This window comes from Panthera pardus, unplaced genomic scaffold (assembly GCF_024362965.1).
Source record: "Panthera pardus isolate Hobbes unplaced genomic scaffold, ASM2436296v1 HiC_scaffold_16, whole genome shotgun sequence".
In the NCBI taxonomy this organism is placed as follows: Eukaryota; Metazoa; Chordata; class Mammalia; order Carnivora; family Felidae; genus Panthera; species Panthera pardus.
The window spans coordinates 25,963,760-25,985,916 of NW_026526721.1; the positions used below are offsets into that span (position 1 = coordinate 25,963,760).

A 22,157-nucleotide genomic window follows, 5' to 3' on the forward strand; every position below is an offset into this window, starting at 1 on the left:
TGTCCCATTGCTTCTAAGTGGCCCAGCAAACATTTGTTTACCAAACATTAACTCTTTTTCATTCTTCTTGAGCATTGCATTCCCTCCCTTTGAAGTCCCAGACCCTTGGCCCCTTCTCCTTAGTTCAAGACACCTTGCTGCCTTCTTTGCAATTTCCATGTCTGTGTGGATTTCCCGTATACACACTATTAAATTCAATTTTCTCCGGACAATGTGTCTCATGTCAATTTGATTCTTAGTCCAACCAGAAGGACCTTGAAGGGGACAGGGCATTCTTATTCCCCAACAAGACCTTGCGCTTCAGTTACTATCAGTAATATGGCAATGACAATAGTACCTAGCTCATCAGATTACAATGAAATGTCATGCACAGTAGTATACATAGATATACAGCAATGACCAAACTGATGAGGTTTCTACAGCTGTGAAGCTTCATTTCAGAGGGTGAAGTAAATAATAAATGAGTAAAAATAAATGTTGATATATAACATCTTAGCTGATCACCTATTTAGAGGCCTTCTAAGAAGGTAAAGAATGATCCGGGGTCCATTCAATGCACTGGAGAAAGAGAGCCCATGGTGGAGCAAACAGCATGTACAAAGGACTAGAAGCATAAAAGAAGCTGAAATGTTTGCACAACTGACATGTCCTTTAACAGAAGCACAGCCAGTGAGGGGGAAAATAAAATAAGATGAAATTAGAGACAGAAAGCAGGCTCACAAACCACGGTAAAAAGATTTTATTGTATTTAAGTTGTAATAGGAAGAACTGAAGCATTTTAAGAGAATAAACAACATGGTCCAGCTTTTGTTTTTAAAAAGAGTACTCTAGGGGCACCTGAATGGCTCAGTCGGTTAAGTGTCCGACTTTGGCTCAGGTCATGATATTACGGTTCATGGGTTCGAGCCCCGCGTCGGGCCCTGTGCTGACAGCTCAGAGCCTGAAGCCTGCTTCACGTTCTGTCTCCCTCTCTCTCTTCTCCTCTCTTCTTCCCCTGCTCACACTCTATCTCTCTCTGTCTCTCAAAAATAAAAAAATAAGTAAAAAGTAAGTAAAAATGTTAAAAGATTTTTAAAAACGCTAGAAAAAATAGGAGGGAAAGAAGAAAAAAGGAAGGAAGGAAGGAAGGAAGGAAGGAAGGAAGGAAGGAAGGAAAAAGAATGCTTTGGCTGATGTTTGTAGAAATGAAATATTCATGTTCTGACATTAGCCTAGTAGCAGGTAAGCACTTACTGGCAGATTATATCTTCCACAGGTAGCACCAATATATAGCACCAAGATGTATCCCATCTCGCATGTTCTTACAATATAAGATGTCAAGTCCCCTTCCTTTGAATTGACATAGGCCTATGGCTCCAACAGTAAGTAGTGAAACCATATGACTTCCAGGCTAAGTCATAAGAGGCAACAGAACTTTCCCTTTGTTATTAGAACTCAGCCACCATATCGTGAGGAAGCCAGGCAGCTACACAGAAGAGCCACCACATGAAGGTGTTCCAGTCACTGTCCAGTGGAGGTACCAGGTAATAGCCATAATTCTCCAGATACGTGATTCAATGAGTAAGGCTTCATATCTAGCCTTCAGCCTTGAGCCAGTCCAACTAATGCAGAATAGGGCAGAGAGAACCTGCCCCTGCTGAACCCTGCCAAAATGCAAATTTGTGAGCAAATTAAATGTCATCTTTGTTTTAAGTCACTAGATTTTGGGGTGGTTGATTGCATAATATTGGATAAACAGAGAAGTGGGTTTTAGTATTAATATTATGTATGCTAATTGCCTATCCAATAGTCTTTCCCTCCTTCCTTCTGAAAAGCAGGACCTCAATTTTCTTTGGAGTAGAAAAATAACCAGTTATAAAAACCTACTTCCCTAAATGTCTTCCAGCTAGTGGCTGACATATGATTCACCTCTGGCTAATGAAATATAAGGGGACATTTACTATTTAAAGGCTCCCAGGAAAGCTATTGTACTCCTAACAAAAAGGGACAGATTCAGTTAGCAGGTATCTTATGCCTCCACCTTTCCTATCTTATTGTCCATAATTTAAATATGCTATCTAGAGCCATCTTGGTTTAAGTGCTTGGCCACTGAAGTCAGACCACCTGAGTTTGAATCTGTGTGACATCTCTGAACCTCAGTTCCTCATTTGGAAAACTGGAATAACAACAGTCCCTATGCTATAGGGTTGTTTTGAGGGAAATAAATGAGGATATTTAAGGGGTTTTATACATATTGTGTGCTGAACAAATATTAGCACAGTGAACTGTTATTGATTCTGGGCAGTCATAATCTATTCCTCTAATTTTGGTAACCATATCCTTATTTCTCTTCAGGGTAGGACATCAGCCACTCTCAGGCTGTGTGTGTTTTTTGGCTCAGGCCTAACCCCAATTCCAGGTGGTCCACTGGACACAGGCCTGAGCCGTTTGACTCTTCATACTTCCCAGGCCAGGCTAATTCGTTGAAGGATGGATAAGTGACCCAATCTAAGGCAAAAATGCAACAAGACTTTTGCTGAGACTTCCAAGACAGAGGCAGACATTCTCCACGGGTGGTCTTAAGGTTGAAAAGATGTAAGGTCTGGAACTGCTGGAGCCATTTTGGCCACCACAGAAAGAAAGGATGTCTGAGTATAGTGACAAATAGGAGAGCAGAGATGCTGGGAGATAGAAATGGGCCGAATGGCATCACAGGTCAGTGTGAATGACTTTCAGTTACACAATCAAACCCTCCTTTTTACTTCAGTCAATGTGTTTTTTTTCTGCCCAAAGAAAGAGTTTTAACTGACTCAGCTATTATTATTATTGAAGAATATTTTGTTGAAAAGATGACCTACATAAAAATTGAGAAACATAACTGAGATGTAATATTTTAATTACTCAAAATTATGCCAAGCTGACAATTACTTTTTCAGTTTGTATGTTACCTCAGTAAAACAGGAATAGAAGGAAACTTCCTCGTCCTGATAAGAGACATATATGAAAGTCCTATAGCTACTGTTAACATTAATGGTGAAAGACTAAACACATCCCTACTAAAATAGGAAGGGAAGGATGTCCACTCCACCACTTCTATTCAACATTGTACAGAGGTTCTAACACCATAATAAGGTGAAGAAAAAAATAAAAGCAAACAGATTAGGAAGGAAAACACAAATCTGTTTATTCATAAATGATGTGCTCGTTTATGTAAAAATCCTAAAGAAATTGCAAATAAGCTACAAGAACTAAAACTGAGTTTAGTAAGATAGCAAAATCAATATACAAAAACAATTATATTTCTAGAAATTAGTATGAGCAATTAGAAATTGAAATTGAAAATTTACCATTTACAATAGCATCAAAATTACGAAATGCTTATGAATAAATTTGATGAAAGAGGTTTATGACTTATACACTAAAAACTATAAACACTGCTGAGAAAAATTAAAGAAGACCTAAGTAAATGGACAGATATACCATGTTCACAGATTAGAAGACTCAATATTGTTAAGATATCATTTAAGTGGCAAGCTGATTTTAAAACTTATATAAAAATGCAAAAGATCCAGAATAGCCAAAACACTTTGGGAAAAAAGAACAAAGAGAACATTTTAAGTTTTTTAAAGTATTTTTCTAGGGAGTCATTTCTAGAAGTATAGTTCTAGATAAAAGGCTGGAAATATCCATAAGAAAAACCAATTTAATATTAAAGTAAATTTTGCAGCTTAAAACCGTTTTAGTTTGAAATATTTTTAAAGTATATTAGTAGTTGTCATGAGCTTAAGAAATGCCTGAATGAGTGTGTAAAAGACATGAACAGAAACTTTTCGAAAGAAGACATCCAGATGACCAACAGACACATGAAAACATGCTCAACACCACTCATTATCAGGGAAATGCAAATCAAAACCACAATGAGATACATCCTGACACCTGTCAGAATGGCTAAAATTAACCACTCAGGAAACAACAGGTGTTGGCAAGGATGCAGAGAAAGGGGAACACTTTTGCACTGGTGGTGGGAATGGAAACTGGTGCAGCAACTCTGGAAAACAGTATGGAGGTGCCTCAAAAAATTAAAAATAGAGGTACCCTATGACCCAGAAATTGCACTACTAAGTATTTAACCAAGGATACAAAAAATGCTAATGTGAAGGGGCAAATGCACCCCAATGTTTATAGCAGCACTATTGACAATAGCCAAAGTATGGAAAGAGCCAAGTGTCCACCAACTGACGAATGGATGAAGAAGATGTGGTATATACATACAATGGAATATTACTCAGCAATCAAAAAGAATGAAATCTTGCCATTTGTGACAATGTGAATGGAACTCGAACGTATCACGCTAAGCGAAATAAGTCAGTCAGAGAAAGATATCATATGATTTTCACTCATATGTGGAATTTAATAAACAAAACAGATGAACATGGGGAAAGGAAGTAAAAATAAGATAAAAATAGGGAGGGAGGCAAACCATAAGAGACTTAAATACAGAGAACAAACTGAGGGTTGCTGGTGCGGTGCTGAGTGGGGGATGGGATAAATGGGTGATGGGAATTAAGGAGGGCACTTGTTGGGATGAGCACTGGATGTCATATGCAAATGATGAATCACTAAATTCTACTCCTGAAACCATTATTACACTATATGTTAACTAACTTGGATTTAAACAAAATTTTAAGAAAGAAAGAAAGAAAGAAAGAAAGAAAGAAAGAAAGAGAAATAAAGAAAGAAAGAAAGAAATGCTTGAATCACTCCATCCTTCAGACACCAGGTGAGAGTGAAATGGGATGGTTCATGAGGGTGCATGGGACTACCCGCTAGTGAAATATATGGTGCACTAGAAGAAAAGTAATCTAATTTGCTAAATAAATTAAAAGTTATAAAATTATTAATAAATAAAAAGAAAGATATCCTATTATAGAGAAGATATTTTACAAATATTTGATGCTTATAATTATTATGCCTTAGCAGAGCAAAGAATAGTAACATCAATTTTAGAAACTGTACCGAACTGGGAATCTGTATTAGTACTGGCTCTGTCACTAACCAGCCTTTGGACAGGTTAGTTTACTTCTCTAGGTCTTAGTCATTTTCGAAAGAAGGTTATTAAGGGATATAATTTCTTTTTTTTAATTTTTAAAAAATGTTTATTTTTGAGAGACAGAGAGAGACAGAGCGCGAGTTGGGGAGGAGCAAAGAGAGATGGAGACACAGAATCTGAAGCAGGCTCAAGGTTCTGAGCTGTCAGCACAGAGCCCGATGCGGGGCTTGAACTCATGAACCACGAGATCATGACCTGAGCTGAAGTCGGACACTTAACCGACTGAGTCATCCAGGCGCCCCTAGGGACATAATTTCTAAGAGCTCCTCCAAGACCCATACTAAAAATTTTTATTTAGGCTTTTCTGTATGTGTGTGTGTGTGTGTGTGTGTGTGTGTGTGTGTGTGTGCGTGTGTGTGTGCGTGTGTGTTTCAGCATTACTTCATTTTGAGATAACTTTTATTCATTTCTTCTCTATAGAATCCACCTTCTTGTAATCTACATCTTTATTAGAGAACAGTACTATGGGATTATGGTTGTTTTGAAGGAATCAGGGGCTATAAAATGGTATCCTCTTTCATCCAGGACCAGTAAAGGCGGCCTTTAGCACATCTCTACCAATGATTCTATTTTTAATTCTCTCTACAGTCCTCCAAAATGCAGTCTTTGACACATCACATGCATGAGATACCACCATTATTTTTCTCTATTGATTTCCAGAGCAAGCTAGAGTATTGAAGGATAGATAAGTAAACTAAGAGGTTCAACGTACTAAATGGAAATAGCTAGTTCAAGTTCACCAACTAATCATTCTCTAGGTACATCTGAAAAGCTCCCTTTTGATATTTTTGTAAATCTGATTCCTGACTTAGTAGAGAGCTATTTTGCTAAAAGGATTGTAGTCCAAAAAGAGCCCTGTTTAGGCTATCTCTTTTTAGTGCATAAAGACAGAATTCAGAAAGATAAGCAACATGAATGAAATTTTGCAGCCTTAAAAAGTATTTTGTCTTTTAGCTGTGATAGAATGAGATACCACTATCTTATTCTGCCCCAGGCAGGTCCCAGTTGGCAGATCTTCCCATATAGGACATTACTATTATGTAAAGTTTGAGATGAAATCTCTTTTCTAAAGATCATACTCCTGGGTTCATGACCTTTTGAGATTTTCTTTCTTCTTCTGTTCAACTTTATTTTAGAAGACCAAAAGACCTGCTAATCTTTACTAGTGTATGTGAGGCCATTCTGAGATATAAGTTTCACATATATAAAAAACATTCCAGGTGTGGTTTCATGTTATACAATTACCTTAGCATAGGTTTAAAAAATTAGACGTGGGGTGCCTGGGTGGCTCAGTTGGTTAAGCATCCAACTTCGGCTCAGGTCATGATCTCACGTCCGTAGGTTAGAGCCCCACGTGAGGCTTTGTACTGACAGCTCAGAGCCTGGAGCCTGCTTCAGATTTTGTCTCCCTCTTTCTGCCCGTACCCCCCGCTGGCGCGTGTTTTCTCTCTCTCTCTCATGAAAATAAATAAACATTTATAAAAATAAAATAAAATAAAGAATTAGACTTAAACTTTGGGACCATCTTGATTCTTGACTCTAGCCAGAATCTAAGCTCCCTCCTTCAAACCTTTCATACCTATCAACACAGGCTTTGACTCAAGTCTAACCCCTTTAGTTTTAATTGTAAGTTATACCACTAATGACTACCTGAGTTACCAACCTGGCTTGTGGCTCCTAAATGTTGCCCTTTGGAAATTTTTACCAGTTTGCCCTAATTTTCTTTTAACTGAGACTCCATATTAATATGCAACTCGTTATCTGTTCTTTTTATACTTCTTCCCATCCTTGATCTTTCCTAAGGCTGTTAACTTACATTGTATTCTCTTAAGTTTCCCTCTGAACCCTTAAACTTTGTATCTCACAGACTTTTTAAACTCAGATTTTAACCTAAAGACTGTAAAACCCTTCACTCCTGAAAAACATGTGAATTTTCTTGACTCCAAACTGTCCACTCTGAATCTTTTACTATATGGTGCTAAAACTGGAAATACGTAAGCTATGTATACCTCAATTCTCAATCATGTTTGCTTCCTGTTGAAATTTCCCAAATTCAGACACTTTTTTAAATAGTAAGAAATAAATCCAATCTTCCTTCATTGTCACCATAATCAAGTGCTGTCTAGCCTACTGTGCCTTGGCAACACAAATGTGCCTTTGGCTTACAGTCTGCCTTAGATGGCATTAACATGGAGAAATGTATAAAATGACAATCTGTAGAGAAATGTATAAAATGAAAAGGATATCAAGAGTGAATTTTTTTTAAAAAGGTAAAATTGCTAATACTATTGTATTGAGCTCACCAGGTCTCTATGGGAATGAGAATTTGATATATTTAAGTTGTTGCTGGAATCTAAATTGATTACTGTACACTACATTTTCAAAGGTAATTCTGGCAATGTTTTAGTGTATCTGGAATTCATAAAAATTATTTCATTAAAAAAGAATCCAAGTTGACATCTGTAGGTGCTATCTCACACTTGAGTAAAAACAAAGTCAGCTGTTGCCTGACTGTAACAGTACTTTTATTTGACACTTCCAAATGCTTGGCGTAAAATGAAGCAGTGTGCTGGCCAACAAAAAGCAAAAGAGTGTGGAAAGCAATGGGGAGATGAAATTGGGTAAAAGCAAGACATTTTCAGTTCAACTGTTTTATTTTATAGTCTGAGACTATAAAAGCAACAAACTGTAAAACTTTACTAAACCGTTTACCACTGAATTCTACATAATTCTACAGTAAATGTCTTAATCTATCCTTCCCTCAAGAAAAAACTGTCAGTTCTATATTTAAGCTAAAGAGTCTACAATGCCAACATAACAAAAATCTATTTTGAGGATTAAATACATTTCACTATTCAGATTTCCATCATTTTCTTAATATAATACTGGTCTTTCTACAATTACCTTAAAGTCTACACTTAACGTCTCCATTTTTCTCAAATTTGGTTCACTTCCTTCAGCAGGTATGAGGGAGATGGGAGAGGCCTGTTTCTCTACATTAACTTTCTCTTCTCCATCTCTGCTTCCTTTATCTTCTTGATCTATGCCATCAATGTCAACTTCCACACTTGCATTCTTTTTTCCACAATCCACCACTCTCTTGGAAAACATTTCCCCATTTCTTTTTGCTCTCATAAAAACCTATGACTCAAGCTGAATGGGAAGCTGAATTTACTAAAAGTATACAGCACAAGGTAGAGAATTATATTGCAGAACAATGCAAAAAATAACTTAGAAATGAATATTAGAACAAACGAAAAAAGGAAGGAGGTCTTCTCTAGATTAAAAGACTTGTGAGTTAAAACATTCAAATATAATGTGTGAACTTCACACACATTATGAATTATGACTCAGGCAACCACAATGTATGAAGAAATTTTTGAGACAATCAGAAACATTTTAATATGGACTAAAGGTATTTGACAATATCAAAATGATATCAAGATGTGATTATGAATTTTGTTTGGTGTAAAAGTGGATTAAATTTTGTTTTTTTTTTAAGTTCACTTCCTTTTTTAGAGATGCATCGTGAAGTATGCAGAAGTGAAATAGTAGGATTTCTGAGATTTCTTTCCAAATAGTCAGCAAAGAGAGAAAAGAGATTAAGCAAGTGTGGCATAATCTTGATAACTGTTAAATCTTGATGGATATGGATTGTGCTATTCTTTTTTTGCAGGTGTTTAAATTTTTTCATTTCATACTATTTTCAAATTCAAAAATAAAAAATAATATATTCCTCTTTTTAAGAGTCCTTATTAATCCTGAATCTTAGAAATTTTCATCTGAGTGTCTTCTCCATTCAAGAATTGTCCAATATTATTTTTTAGTTGTTTTGATTTCTTCTTAGATTCTAGCTCTTAATCTCCTGGCTGTATCTAACCCTCAAATGCACATTATTTCCCACTCAGAATGCCTTAGAGATCTCCTGGGTTATTCTCACTGTACTCAGAGAGCCTGATACCCATAAACAAAACAACTCACCCAGGTGTTTTTCTAAACAAAAGCTATTTTTCCTGTAAGTTCATTGACATCCCCTCTCTCCACAGACAGAACTTATCATTCTCCCCTTTGTGTTTTCATAGCACTTTAAAAATAACTCATATTGAAACATTAAAATTATGTATTATTATTTTACTTGTCTGTCTTCCCTAGTAAATTGTAAGTTCCTTGAGAACAGCAACTGTGATGGCTAATTTTATGTGTCAACTTGACCGGGCCAAGTGATGAGCAAATATTTGGTCAAACATTATTCTGAGTTTCTGTGAGGGTGTTTCTGAATGGGATTAACATTTAAATCAGCAAATTGAGTAAAGCAGATTGCCTTCCATTATGTGGGTGGGCTTCATCTATTCACTTGAAGTCCTGAGTAGAACAAAATAGCTGACCCTTCCCCAAGTAAGAGAAAATTCCTCCTGCCTGACTGCTTTCAAACTGGGACACTGGCTTTTCTCCTGCCTTCAGACTCTAACTGTAACTAACATCAGCTCTCCTGAGTTTTGAACCTGCTGACCATTAGACTAGAAATACACCATTGACTCTCCTGGGTCTCTAGTTTACCGATTCATCCTACAGATCTTGGGACATTTTAGCCTCCAAAATAATAACATGAGCCAATGCCTTATTTAAAACCAACCAACCAACAAACAAACAAAAACTCTTTAATATGTATACATCCTATTGGTTGTTTCTTTGGAGAACCCTAATAAAAAAAAAAAAAACCAAAAACTCATATCTTATGCATTTGTAATGAACTAGAACTTGGCACAGTGACTAACAAGAAGTAGATGCTTCTTTTTAATGGTTTGTTGAATTACCTGGCATTTTAATATAGTGCTTTAATGGTCTAAATGTAAGATTTATATTTGACTAATAAGTTAATTTTGAAAAGAAAGAAATGTTGGGCCCTACAATGGTATGAAAAAGAGTAAATTCCTTGCTTTTTAAAAATTGCAGCTAAAATGTTAAGTCAACTAAAAGAAGGAAACTACTAAACTAGACTAGAATTAAACTAGTTTCCATGTTTTATTGATCCATTCTTTAAATTTGGTTACACATCTATTCTTTTATCAATTTGGGTCCGAATTTTCTCATTATGGAACATGAAGCTAGCTCCTCCTCCCATTTTTCCCTGGCTCTGGCATTTCATCCCTCTTATCATTCCCAGTAGCAACTATAGGTTAATTTTCCTAATACATTCCTTTTATCTTATCCCAAAATTTTCAGCAGTTCTCCACTATCTACATCCTTCACTCTAATATTCAAAATTGCTCACAATATGATCACAATCTACCTTTTCATCAGACTCTCAAGCAAATCCTCCATCCTTCCTGCTACGTTGGTAAATGCACACTTCTTTTACTTACATTCAACTAAATTTACTGTAGTTCTTAAAATGCCTTCCCGTTATTCTTAGGAAGTCCAAATTCTCTTAAGAAATAGTAGAGAGGGATGGACCTAGAGGCCATTATGCTAAGCAAAATTAGTCAGAGAAGGACAAATATCTTATGACTTCACTCATATGAAGAATTTAAGATTCAAAATAGATGAACATAAGGGAAGGGAAGCAAAAATGATATAAAAACAGGGAGAGGGACAAAACATAAGAGACTCTTAAATATAGAGAACAGAGGATTGATGGAGGGGGGATGGGCTTAATGGGTAAAGGATGTTAAGAAATCAACTCCTGAAATCATTGTTGCACTATAAGCTAACTAACTTGGATATTAATTAGAAAGAAAGAAAGAAAGAAAGAAAGAAAGAAAGAAAGAAAGAAAGAAAGAAAGAAACTGCCTAATTAAAAAAAAAAGAAAGAAAGAAAAGAAGTAGTGGAAAGGGGTGCCTGGGTGGCTCAGTAGGTTAAGCGTCCAACTCTTGGTATTGGCTCAGGTCATGATCTCACGGTTCATGGGATCGAGCCCCACATCGGGGCTGTCAGCACAGCCTGCTTGGGATTCTCTCTCCTTCTCTCCCCACCCCTCCCCACTTGTGTGCGTGCACTCTCTCTCTAAATAAATAGGTTTAAAAAAAAAAAGAATTTTTTAAAAAAATGTATGGTTTCTTCATCTTCCAGCATGGCTCTGTCATTAATAAACAGTTCTTAAGTATCTCTTATGACAAATACACACCTGTTCTGTGAAACCAGAATCCCCCTCACCACACCCCCAATAGCTGGACTTGCTGAGTCAAGTGTACTTTATTTTCTATGCCATTCATTTGCCACGTATTATTTTTAGGCTTTATCATCTTAAATATACTACTGTCTCCTTACTAGCAGGGATTTATGCTTCTGCATATCCTTGACAGATAAAGTTCTCAAACTTTAAAGAATATACTTGAGAAACTTTTTAAAATGCTGATTCCCGGGCGCCTGCGTGGCTCAATCGGTTAAGCATCCGACTTCGGCTCAGGTCATGATCTCACGGTCCGTGAGTTCGAGCCCCACGTCAGGCTCTGTGCTCACAGCTCAGAGCCTGGAGCCTGTTTCAGATTCTGTGTCTCCCTCTCTCTCTGACCCTCCCCCGTTCATGCTGTCTCTCCCTGTCTCAAAAATAAATAAACGTTAAAAAAAAATTTTTAAATGCTGATTCCCAAACCTCTCATCCACCTCCTTCCAATTCTGATTCAGTAATTGGTAATCTACATTGTCATAAGTATTCCCTTGCTGTCTTGTGATTCTGATTCAGGTGATCCAGGGACCACACTTCGAGAAAAAACTGATCCACTATATATGTAATACATTTTGTTGCCTGCAGTTAGCATGGGTTCAAAACTTTATTTTTAAAACATCTGTTTTAGAGGCGCCTAGGTGGCTCAGTCAGTTAAGCATCTCACTCTTGATTTTGGTTCGGGTCATGATCTCACAGTTTGTGAGATCAAGCCCTGAGTCGGGCACTGTGCTGGCAGGACACAGCCTGCTTAGGATTCTCTATCTGTCTTTCTCTCTCTCTGCCCCTCCCCTGCTCATGCTCTCTCCCTCTCTCTCAAAATAAATAAATAAACATTAAAAAATTTTTTTAAAGTTTGTTTTCCTTTATTTTGAGAGAGAGAGAAACAGAGCACATGAGCGGAGAAAGAGGGAGAGAGAGAGGATCCCAAGCAAGCCTTGCACGCCATCAGAGCAGAGCCCAATGTGGTGCTCAAATCCACAAATCGTGAGATCATAACTTGAGCCTAAGTCAAGAGTTGGATGCTTAACTGACTGAGCCACCCAGGTGCCCCATAAATAAACATTTTTTTAAAATCTGTTTTAATTTAGAAGGATAGGTATGCTTGCATTGAGAAAATTCTTAAATGGAAAATGGCTCAGGAGTGCTGGGTAACTCTAAAATATTCTGCCCACATTATCAAAGACATTACCCAGGAGGAAAGAAAAGAGAAAAATGTATAGGAAACTAAAGAGACTGCACAAGGTGCTGCTTGATGGATCAGCTACAGATAAAAAAGTCATGGGCTGAAACCTTAAAAATGGTGAAGGCTAAATGTCAGGATGAGCAGATACGTCCACAAGGGGCTGTTTGGCTAAGTTCAGAGGAAGTGTTCAGATCTCTGCACAGTGTAGATGGAGCTAGAAAGCAAAACCTTCAAAATCTCATTTTGTGTTTATTCTTTGCTCCAAGCAAAGCAATTTTATTTTTTTTTAATGTTTATTTATTTTTGAGAGACAGAGAGTGAGAGCGGGGGAGGAACAGAGAGAGAAAGGGAGACAGAGAATACCAAGCAGGCTGCACGTCGTCAATACAGAGCCTCATTGCAGGGCTCCAACTCATAAGTTGTGAGATCTTGATCTCAGCAGAAACCAAGAATGGGACGTTTAACCATTTAACCGACTAGGCCACGCAGGCACCCCAAGCAATGCAATTCTAAATAAGAAAAAACAAAACAAACATCATAGAGAGGGGAATTGAAGAAGAAGGAATGGTAACTTTGAGGGGATTAATACCTCTGATTCTAGAGTCATTTACAGATTTAGGGCTCACTGTCAATAATCTTTGAGGAAATATTTTAAATAAGAGAAATACCAAGAATTTGCAAATGAGATATATCTTTATTTTGAAAGATGGAAAAAATGAATTCTTAACTACAGACTTGAGCTCTTTCAAGTTTCAGAACAGATTATTAAAAAGCTTGTCATCACTTAGAGATGGAGGAAATGGAACCTTTGAGCTAGTTTACGTATGCCAAGGATAGAAATGCCAAACTCTGTATTCTTTTATGATAGATCAGGGGATGCTATAGAAGTTGCAACTAATGACTTCAGCAAGGGATTTGACAAACTAGTAACATTCTTATGAATAAGAGTTTCTTTAAGTTGTTCTATTATGTGAATTCAGAGTTAGCTGACTCATTTTTCTGAGACATGATTAATGGAGTGGGGGCTCTGGGGCTTTTTTGGTGATTTGCATTCATTCAATAAATATTTATTAAACATTTACCATGTGCCAGGAACTGCTGTAGGTAGTGGGAATCCAATGGTGAATAAATCAAAGTCCCTGTTCACAAAGGATTTCATAGAAGGAGACAGACAGTAAACAAGGAAACAAATACATTCAATGTCAGGCAATGGTCAGAAAAAGGAATAAACGAAAAGGTTAAAGGGGAAAAAAAGGAGCAATGGCAAGTGGATATTTCTTTTAAAGGCTGGTCAAAGAAGCTGATAGAATACGGTGATAATGGAGCAGAAACCTGAAGTGATGATTATCCAGGTGAAGAATATTCCATGTAGCAAGACAGTAAGCATACAGGCCTAAGATGGAAGCATGCTTGGCCAAGAGGCCCAGTGGTAGGCAGAATAACAGTCCCCCAAAGCTGACCATGTCCCAATTCCCAGAACTTATGAAACTACTATATTTCAGGCAAAATAACTTTGTAGATGGAATTAAAGTTCCAGACCTTAAAATAAAGAAATTATCTCGGATTACCGAGGTAGGTCTCACCTAATCTCATGAACCTTAAAGGCAGAGAACTTTCTCTGGCTGTAGCAAGAGAGATTTGGCAGAAGAATAAATCAGAAAGATGCCAAGTATGAAAAGAATACTGAACACTGTTGCTGTCTCTCAGATGTAAGGTCCCCAGAGCAAGGACCAGAAAGAGGCCTCTGGAAGCTAAGGGCAGGCCCTAGATGACAAACTGCAAGGAAACAAGGACCTCAGTCCTACAAACATAAGGCACAAAATTCTGCCCATAACCAGAGAGAACAGCTGAACCAACCCAACTTCTGACCTGCAGAACTGTGAGATAATAAATTTGTATTGTTTTAAACTGCTAAATTTGTGGAAATTTGTGGTCATTTGCTTTGACAGCAATAGAAAACTATTATAGACTACACTGGATTTAAGGATAGGGAGTATAATAGGAGATGAAACAAAAGAGGTAGAAAGGATGGATTGCAGGAAGAAGATGAACAAGAGGGTAGCTACTGTGTGGCCTTCTAGACTATTGTAAGGCCTTTGTTTTTAACCACAGATGAAATGGGAGCCAATGGGGGGTGGGGGCAGGCATAACAAAATCAAATTTACATTATAAAAGGATCACTGTGAACTACCTTGTTTAGAATCCAGCTGAATGAATATTGCAATAGTTCATACAACAACGTAAACTAGGAGAATCATAAGGGAAATAAGAATAGTCAGATTCTGGATGTATTAAGTTGAAGCATATAAACTTGCCATTTGAGTGACTCAAAAACAGTTAAAAATCAAAGGATGAGTCTAGAGGATTTGCTCATAGATGGCCTAAGGGGTGTTGGAGAAAGAAAGGAGTCATTGTTGACTCCAAAATCATTGGCTTGAGCCAAGGGTATAAGAGTTCTACTGAAATAAACAACGCAGGAGGGGAGAGATTATGGGGGTAAAGGAGCAAGGGCAAGCATGGATTCCTCTTGGGACATGTTATGTATGAACCACCTATCAGACATCCAAGTAAGGATGTTCATTAACTGTCAGATATACAAGACTGAAATTCAGAGGATCATCTGAGCTAGAACTATTAATTAGGGAGTCCTCTCACAACAACGGTTTTCAAAACCATGAGATGAAGAGTTCAGACACGCAGGAAATGAGTGTAAAGAAAGAACAGTGGTGCTTCCTGGTTTACTTCTTTTTGAAAGTCTTTCCTAGATCATTTTTTTCTGACTTGTAAATACAAATACATGAATAATCCCACAATCTGAAATACTTTTTAAATATTTAGTTATATATTTAATGAATTGCCTGCTGAAGGGCCCCAGGCTCCAATGTGCAACAATAGCATATTGATAATTTTGAATCAAAGTTACTTAACAAATAGCCAGTGCAAGAACAAACACTCTGACCCCCCTTTGTGTCTTGAAAGCAGGAAATAAATCTCCCAAGTGAAAGGTATCTTCCCTGTACCAGGAGGTAAAAAGACATCCTTATCACCAAAGATAGGGATTTCAGGGCTGAATAGATAAACAAACCTTGTTACTTTTACTAATTTACTACCTAGCCCAAATTTTGTTTAGAATTCCTTACTAATTTAAACTCCTGAACATAAATTTATTTTGTCCTGTCAATTCCTCACTGATTTATGTTTCTTTGTCCAAAAAGTATATGCCTTGGTCATTTCTTTAGGTTTCAATTTTATTATTCGGCCTCTGTGCACACTTTATTATTAAACTTTGTTTTTTCTCCTGTTAATCCGTGTCATGTGAATTTAATTCTTAGACCAGCTGGACGAACTTTGAAGGGTAAAGTAAATTTTTCCCTTTCAAACACTGCGTTAAAAATAATAAAATTGAATAATATCCGTACTATCACAGAAAATTCAAAATAAAATAGTCATAAGGTCTTCCAAATTAAACACAGATCATATAGTTGAAATACCTTAGTGAAGTTAGCATAAGCTACACATGCATATCAAAAGACAAGTGAATTATATTCCCTCAATAGCTGTTGCTCTGAGACATTTTCATATCCTATTATTGTTTACATTTTTATATAACATTTATGCTGAGTATCTGGTGAGGAGTATTATTTTTTCAGTTCACTTTGGTTCCTCAATACTGTGTGAATTCAGTATTTACATGTGTGCAATTAAAAGCAAAAGCGAAACAAAATTACCAACTTAACAACTTTGTTCTATTTGCTTTGCCCCCATTGTGTTTCAGTTGTGGCTCATGATATATACAAGTCATAGCTAGTTTATTATTCTCACACTTTCCTTCTGAAAAAAAAAAGTATTTGTGAGCACTTTAGGCTAGTATAAAAGCACTAAGATATTATATATGTACAATATATTATATATCATATATTAAGCATAAAGAAAATTTATAATCTTTACATATATGTATGTATACATCTTTGTTATAAACCTGTAATGAATCTCTCTCATTCTCTTTCTCACTCACTCTTTCAAAAAGAGAGATAAAGTTTTTATTTGTATATCTGAAATTATAAATATTTATATACATGTATCTCATACATATAAAGTTTTTATATCACAGAGTTACTGAAACTTTCCTACAAGGTAGAGAAAAACCTGACCTGCTGCAATTAACTCCCTAAAGCACTCCTGTGAGAACAATTACAAAATATTTTTGCCAACCACATCACAAACAATTATTAATGTACTAACTTTAGTTTCATGTTTTGAGCTTCTCCTGGGCCAGGTGTGGAGTGGGAACATGCTCTTTATGAAAACATCCCATTGGATGTGCTGACAAAGCACATTTTTAAAGCATACTCATAATCACTCCAATTAGGCCATCAAATGTCAGGACTTGCTGTGTGAATTTGGTGAATTCTACCCAACTCTGTGGTGCAACTGAGAAGTAACCCTACCTTGGAAACAATTTCCTCATACTATGGCCTCTCCTCCTCTACCTGCCTGTATTGAAAAGTGGTAAGGAGGGTTTGCAATGCTGCCCTCTCACAAGTCTGTGAAACTTCCTTTCAGGTGGGAGCCCAATCACATCCAAACCCTTTTATATGCCCACAACACTATTGTCTTTATATGTCTTTGAGGCAATGAATTTACAATATAACTAATATGGTATATGGAATATGGAAGATAGATTGTTCACATCTCTATCTTCCCCTAGATTGTGAGTGACTTATTTGTCCATATTTTGATCCTTTCTAATGATGGACACACTGTTCTCAAAGCTCTAGCACAAATATTTGACACGGTTATGCAGAAGAAGTCACATGAAAACATCCAATCTTCCCTCCCTCATTCTCCCCCATCTCTACCACCACACAACTGATTGAAAAGAGCAAAGAAAAATAAAACAAGAGGATATGTTTTCTTAATGAAAACATTCCTTATATTGTTCACTAACGAATTTATATTTTTAAACTTAATTACCATTGTGCCTTTGAGAAAATACTATTGAATAGCAGTCATTGTGATGGGTAATCTTAGGTTTCAACTTGGCTAGACTGTGGTGCCCATTTTGGTCGAACACCAGATGTTGGTCAAACACTAGATGTTGCTGTGATGGGTATTTTGTAGATGTATTAACATTTACAATTAGTGGACTTTAAGTAAAGGAGATTACCCTGATTAATGTGGGCGGGTCTCAAACAGTTGAAGGCCATATGAACAAAAATTGAGGTTTCCGGGAGTAGAACAAATACTACTTCCTCAAAACCATAACAAAAATCCTGCCAATGGATTTTGAGCTCTTTGACTCTTGCCTGAATTTTTAGCCTGCCAACCTGCCCAACAGATTTCAGACTTACTAGTGCCCACTACCGCATGTACCAATTCCTTAAAAAAATCTTTCTCTCCACATATGCATCCTATTGGTTCTGTTTCTCTAGAGAACCCTAACACTTGCATTTCAAAGCATTCTTTCCCATACCTCTGAAACTCTCGCTAATTGAATTATACTGTATTCTTAATTTTGTTTCATGGAGTGTTTCTATTACTTACTAATAGAAGTCAGTTTCTCTGTTGGTACAGAGAACAAGAGAGTTGTCAAAGGAACTCAACAATGGCACATGTCCTGTCAAGCAGGAAAATTTTACATCAGAGGTTTCAAATATGAGCTCTATTTGAGCCCAGAGTGTGCAGGTACCTAAATATTATACCCTACCTCCTAAGCTAGGAACCTTTTCCTAAGCTAGTTTGTACCAATTAACAAATCTTAAGCAATTACCAATAAAGAATGAGTAGTTTGACCAAAACATTTTCTTCCAAAAAAGATGTGCCATGTTTGGGGCATGGTTGGGGCAGGGAGGAGGGCTTCAACAATTAATGCAACTCAAAATAGGAGGTTGGTGTGCCCAGTTTCCATTGCCTCATTCATCAAGAGAGTCTGTGTTGTGACTCTTGGAAGTCAGTTTTATTGCATGATGTAATGGAGAAAATAATGAAGATTACAAATTTTCTTTATACTTATGTTTTTTTAACCACTGCCAGTTTACAGATATTTAAGAAGTTGAAGCAAAGAGACTAGATTTAGTTTCTTTTAATTTAGCCAAATGGTTAGGTCCTGGAAATTTTTGAAGAAATGTATTAAAGTGTTTTTAGAATTAAAAAGTCTTAGATCCCACTTGGTAGACCTCCAATGGCCCTCAGAGCCTGCACACTTTTCCCTGATGCTATATAACAGAACTTTCTCTGTCCACTATAAAGGTGATGGTTTTGTACTCAAATTTAAACTTGACATGTACATTGAGAAGATGGTGAAATTGCTATTCTGTTTACAATGCTGAACTTCTCTGAGCTCAATGGAATAACAGATTTTAAGGAGTTACACAGTTATTTAGTGGAAAATAAGTCCTGGTTATGAAAGCAATTCATAGATCTTGGTGATTGAGTGTGAGTCATATTCTCTATGACTTTGGGATGCCACAAGATATGTGTGATTATAAAGCCCCTGACCAATGAGGGTGGCTCATTTTCAAACAAAACAAAACAACAGCCTTAAAACTTGTCCTGGGGCCCATGGGTGGCTCAGTCAGTTAAGCATCCAACTCTTGATGTCAGCTCAGATTTTAATCTCAGGGTCATGAGTTCAAGCCCCACTTTGGGCTCCAAGCTGGGCATGAAGCCTACTTAACAGAAAAAATAAGAGTGACATGCAGAAGAATGAACCTGGACCCCTTTCTTACACCATACACAAAAATAAACTCAAAATGGATGAAAGACCTAAACGTAAGACAGGACACCATCAAAATCCTAGAGAAGAAAACAGGAAACAACCTCTTTGACCTGGTCTGCAGCAAACTTCTTACTTGACATGTCTCCAGAGGCAAGGGAAACAAAAGCAAAAATGAACTACTGGCACCTCATCAAAATAAAAAGCTTCTGCACAGCAAAGGAAACAATCAGCAAAACTAAAAGGTAACCGACGGAATGGGAGAAGATTTTTGCAAATGATGTATCAGATAAAGGGTTAGTATCCAAAATCTATAAAGAACTTATCAAATTCAACACCCAAAAAACAAATAATCCAGTGAAGAAATTGGCAAAAGACATGAATAGACACTTTTCCAAAGAAGACATCCAGATGGCTAACAGACCCATGAAAACATGCTCAACATTGCTCATCATCAGGGAAATACAAATCAAAACCGCAATGAGATACCATCTCACACCTATCAGAAAGGCTAAAATGAACTCAGGCAACGGCAGATGTTGGCAAGGATGCAGAGAAAGAGGAACCCTTTTGCACTGCTGGTGGGAATGCAAACTGGTATAGTCACTCTGGGAAACAATATGGAGGTTCATCAAAAAATTAAAAATAGAACTACCCTATGACCCAGCAATTGCACTACTAGATATTTATCCAAAGGATACAGGAGTGCTGATTCAAAGGGGCACATGCACCCCAATATTTATAGGAGCACTATTGACAATAGCTGAAGTATGGAAAGGGCCCAAAGGTCCACTGATGAATGTATAAAGAAGATGTGATATATTTACACAATGGAATATTACTTGACGATCAAAAAGACTGAAATCTTGCCATCTGCAACAATGTGGATGGAACTAAAGTGTATTATGCTAAGTGAAATAAGTCAGAGAAAGATAAATACCATATGATTTCACTCATATGTGGAATTTAAGAAATAAAACAAATGAACATAAGGGAAGGGAAACAAAAATAAGATAAAAACAGAGAGGGAGACAAACCATAAGAGACTCTTAAATATAGAGAACAAACTGAGGGTTGCTGGCAGGGTGTTGGGTGAGGGAATGGGCTAAATGGGTGAGGGGCATTAAGGAAGACACTTGATGGGATGAGCACTGGGTGTTATATATAAGTGATGAATCACTAAACTCTATTCCTGAAATGATTATTATACTATATGTTAACTTAGATTTAAACTAAAAAACAAAAACAAAAAATACTTGTACTAAAACTATTATACCTATTAACACACAGTATTACTGAGCATTAGAGTTAACTACGGAAAGGAATCAACTGTGAAAGAAAAAGTACTTATTAATGGATAATTGTATTAGCTCTGCTTCCCTCTTCCAGACTCCTAAAGAGGGTCCTCCCATGTAACATGACCAATTCTTTTGGGCTTTTGTCATTCAGAATCAGGAAGAAAGAGAGCTGGGGGAAAAGATCTAAAGCACACACCCAGGGCTGGAGAACAACAGTAGGGCACATTTTGAAATACAATACAAGCAGCTATCTTGTGCGAGAACACAAGATGAGAGAAAAAAGAGATATGTTTAAGATATGTTGTTTGTTATTTACCTGCTTCACAGTGTTCGGGCTATGAGAATTTTTAAAGAATTATTTCAAAATTATACCTCAGATATTTGCCTGTGTATTTTGAATATGGTCCTGATCTAAGACTGTACCATGTGGGTCACAGATTTATAAACATCACACAAAATACTAATCTCAAACTATAGAAATTTCTGGACAAATTCTGAGTATTTGTAGCTATTTTATGAAATTGCAGAGATAAAAGCCTTAATCAGTAAAATAGCCTCAATCAGATTGTTAAGAGTTTAGAATGATGGAAACACTCTCCTATCTGCTAGAACAGTCCAGGGTGTAAATATCAGTATCCTCTTTAAATCGACCAATAAGGAACCATAGAACAGTATAATTTTTTTTAACAAATAAAAGCTTATTGTATTGGCTTTAGAATTGCCTAATAATAAAAAAAAAAAGTGCTGTGAATCTTGAATCACCAGTATCAGTAATAAAAAATAAAATATTCATAGAATAGGGTTGAAAACATGCTCTCAGGCCCAGAAGGCAGTGAAGAATCTGGTCCATCTACAACTTGAACAATCAGGGCTTGAGCAATTTACATGTTTTAACTGGAAACAGTGAAAACTGGCTCTCTTTCAGTAATAATTTTTAAAAGAAGCACCTTGTATTTTTCTAGTCTGATGTATTAAAGTACTTTGGCAAACCTAATAACATGGTGCCAATTCAATGTAAAAGATCGGAGAGATGCTCCTCCTTTTCTTCAGAACGTTAAAATGTACCTTTTCCACATTTGTATTTGCTGAGATTAAGCTCTGTGTTTGGGAAGCCCTTGAGTTGAAGTGTCTCAGAAATAGAAAGCTCGGGCTCCCAAGGTTTCATTCATTTGGCTGACATCCCTGGAGCCCGTTCCTTGTGCAAGACACTGTACTCAGTGCCAGGCAGGTACACCGGCCTACAGGAGGTAGTCCCTGTTCTGAAGGAACCACTGTCCTGGCCAGGGAAGGGCCCAACTAGGGGTTCTAAACAAATAACCTAAAATATCACAGAGCGGCTGCACAGTTGACGTGCCTGAAATTACCCCAAAGACGAGGATCAGTCCACAAATGCAAAGTCTTCCTTCCATCTGATACGGGTCGCCACCCCACCTCTCAAGAAGAGCTGAAGCAGAGCTGCTGGGTCTAGAACTCATGGCCCCAGATTGTTAGGGGGCAGGTTGGCAAGGAAACACAAGAGGGGGAAGCGTTGGCTCAGGCGCGACCCCCGATGGCGACGCAACAGGCAGGGCGGGCGGGGGTCGGTTCGGCCCTCACCGTGATCTCAACGCAGGATGGAAGCATGAGGTGCTGTGGGCCTCGCCGTCGGACCAGTGGGTCTGTCGGCGCGTCGCGCGGCTCGGGTCTCAGGGTCGGGCTCTAGGCG

General features: G+C 37.3%; 1 long non-coding RNA gene across 1 annotated transcript in view; it reads right to left on the minus strand.

The window, feature by feature from the left end:
• LOC109277846 (uncharacterized) overlaps positions 1–22,157 on the minus strand; it is a 49,403-nt gene extending 27,246 nt beyond the window's left edge. Inside the window, exon 1 of the long non-coding RNA XR_002085353.2 lies at positions 22,049–22,157. This is a non-coding gene — a long non-coding RNA (uncharacterized LOC109277846). The remainder of the gene's footprint in view (positions 1–22,048) is intronic.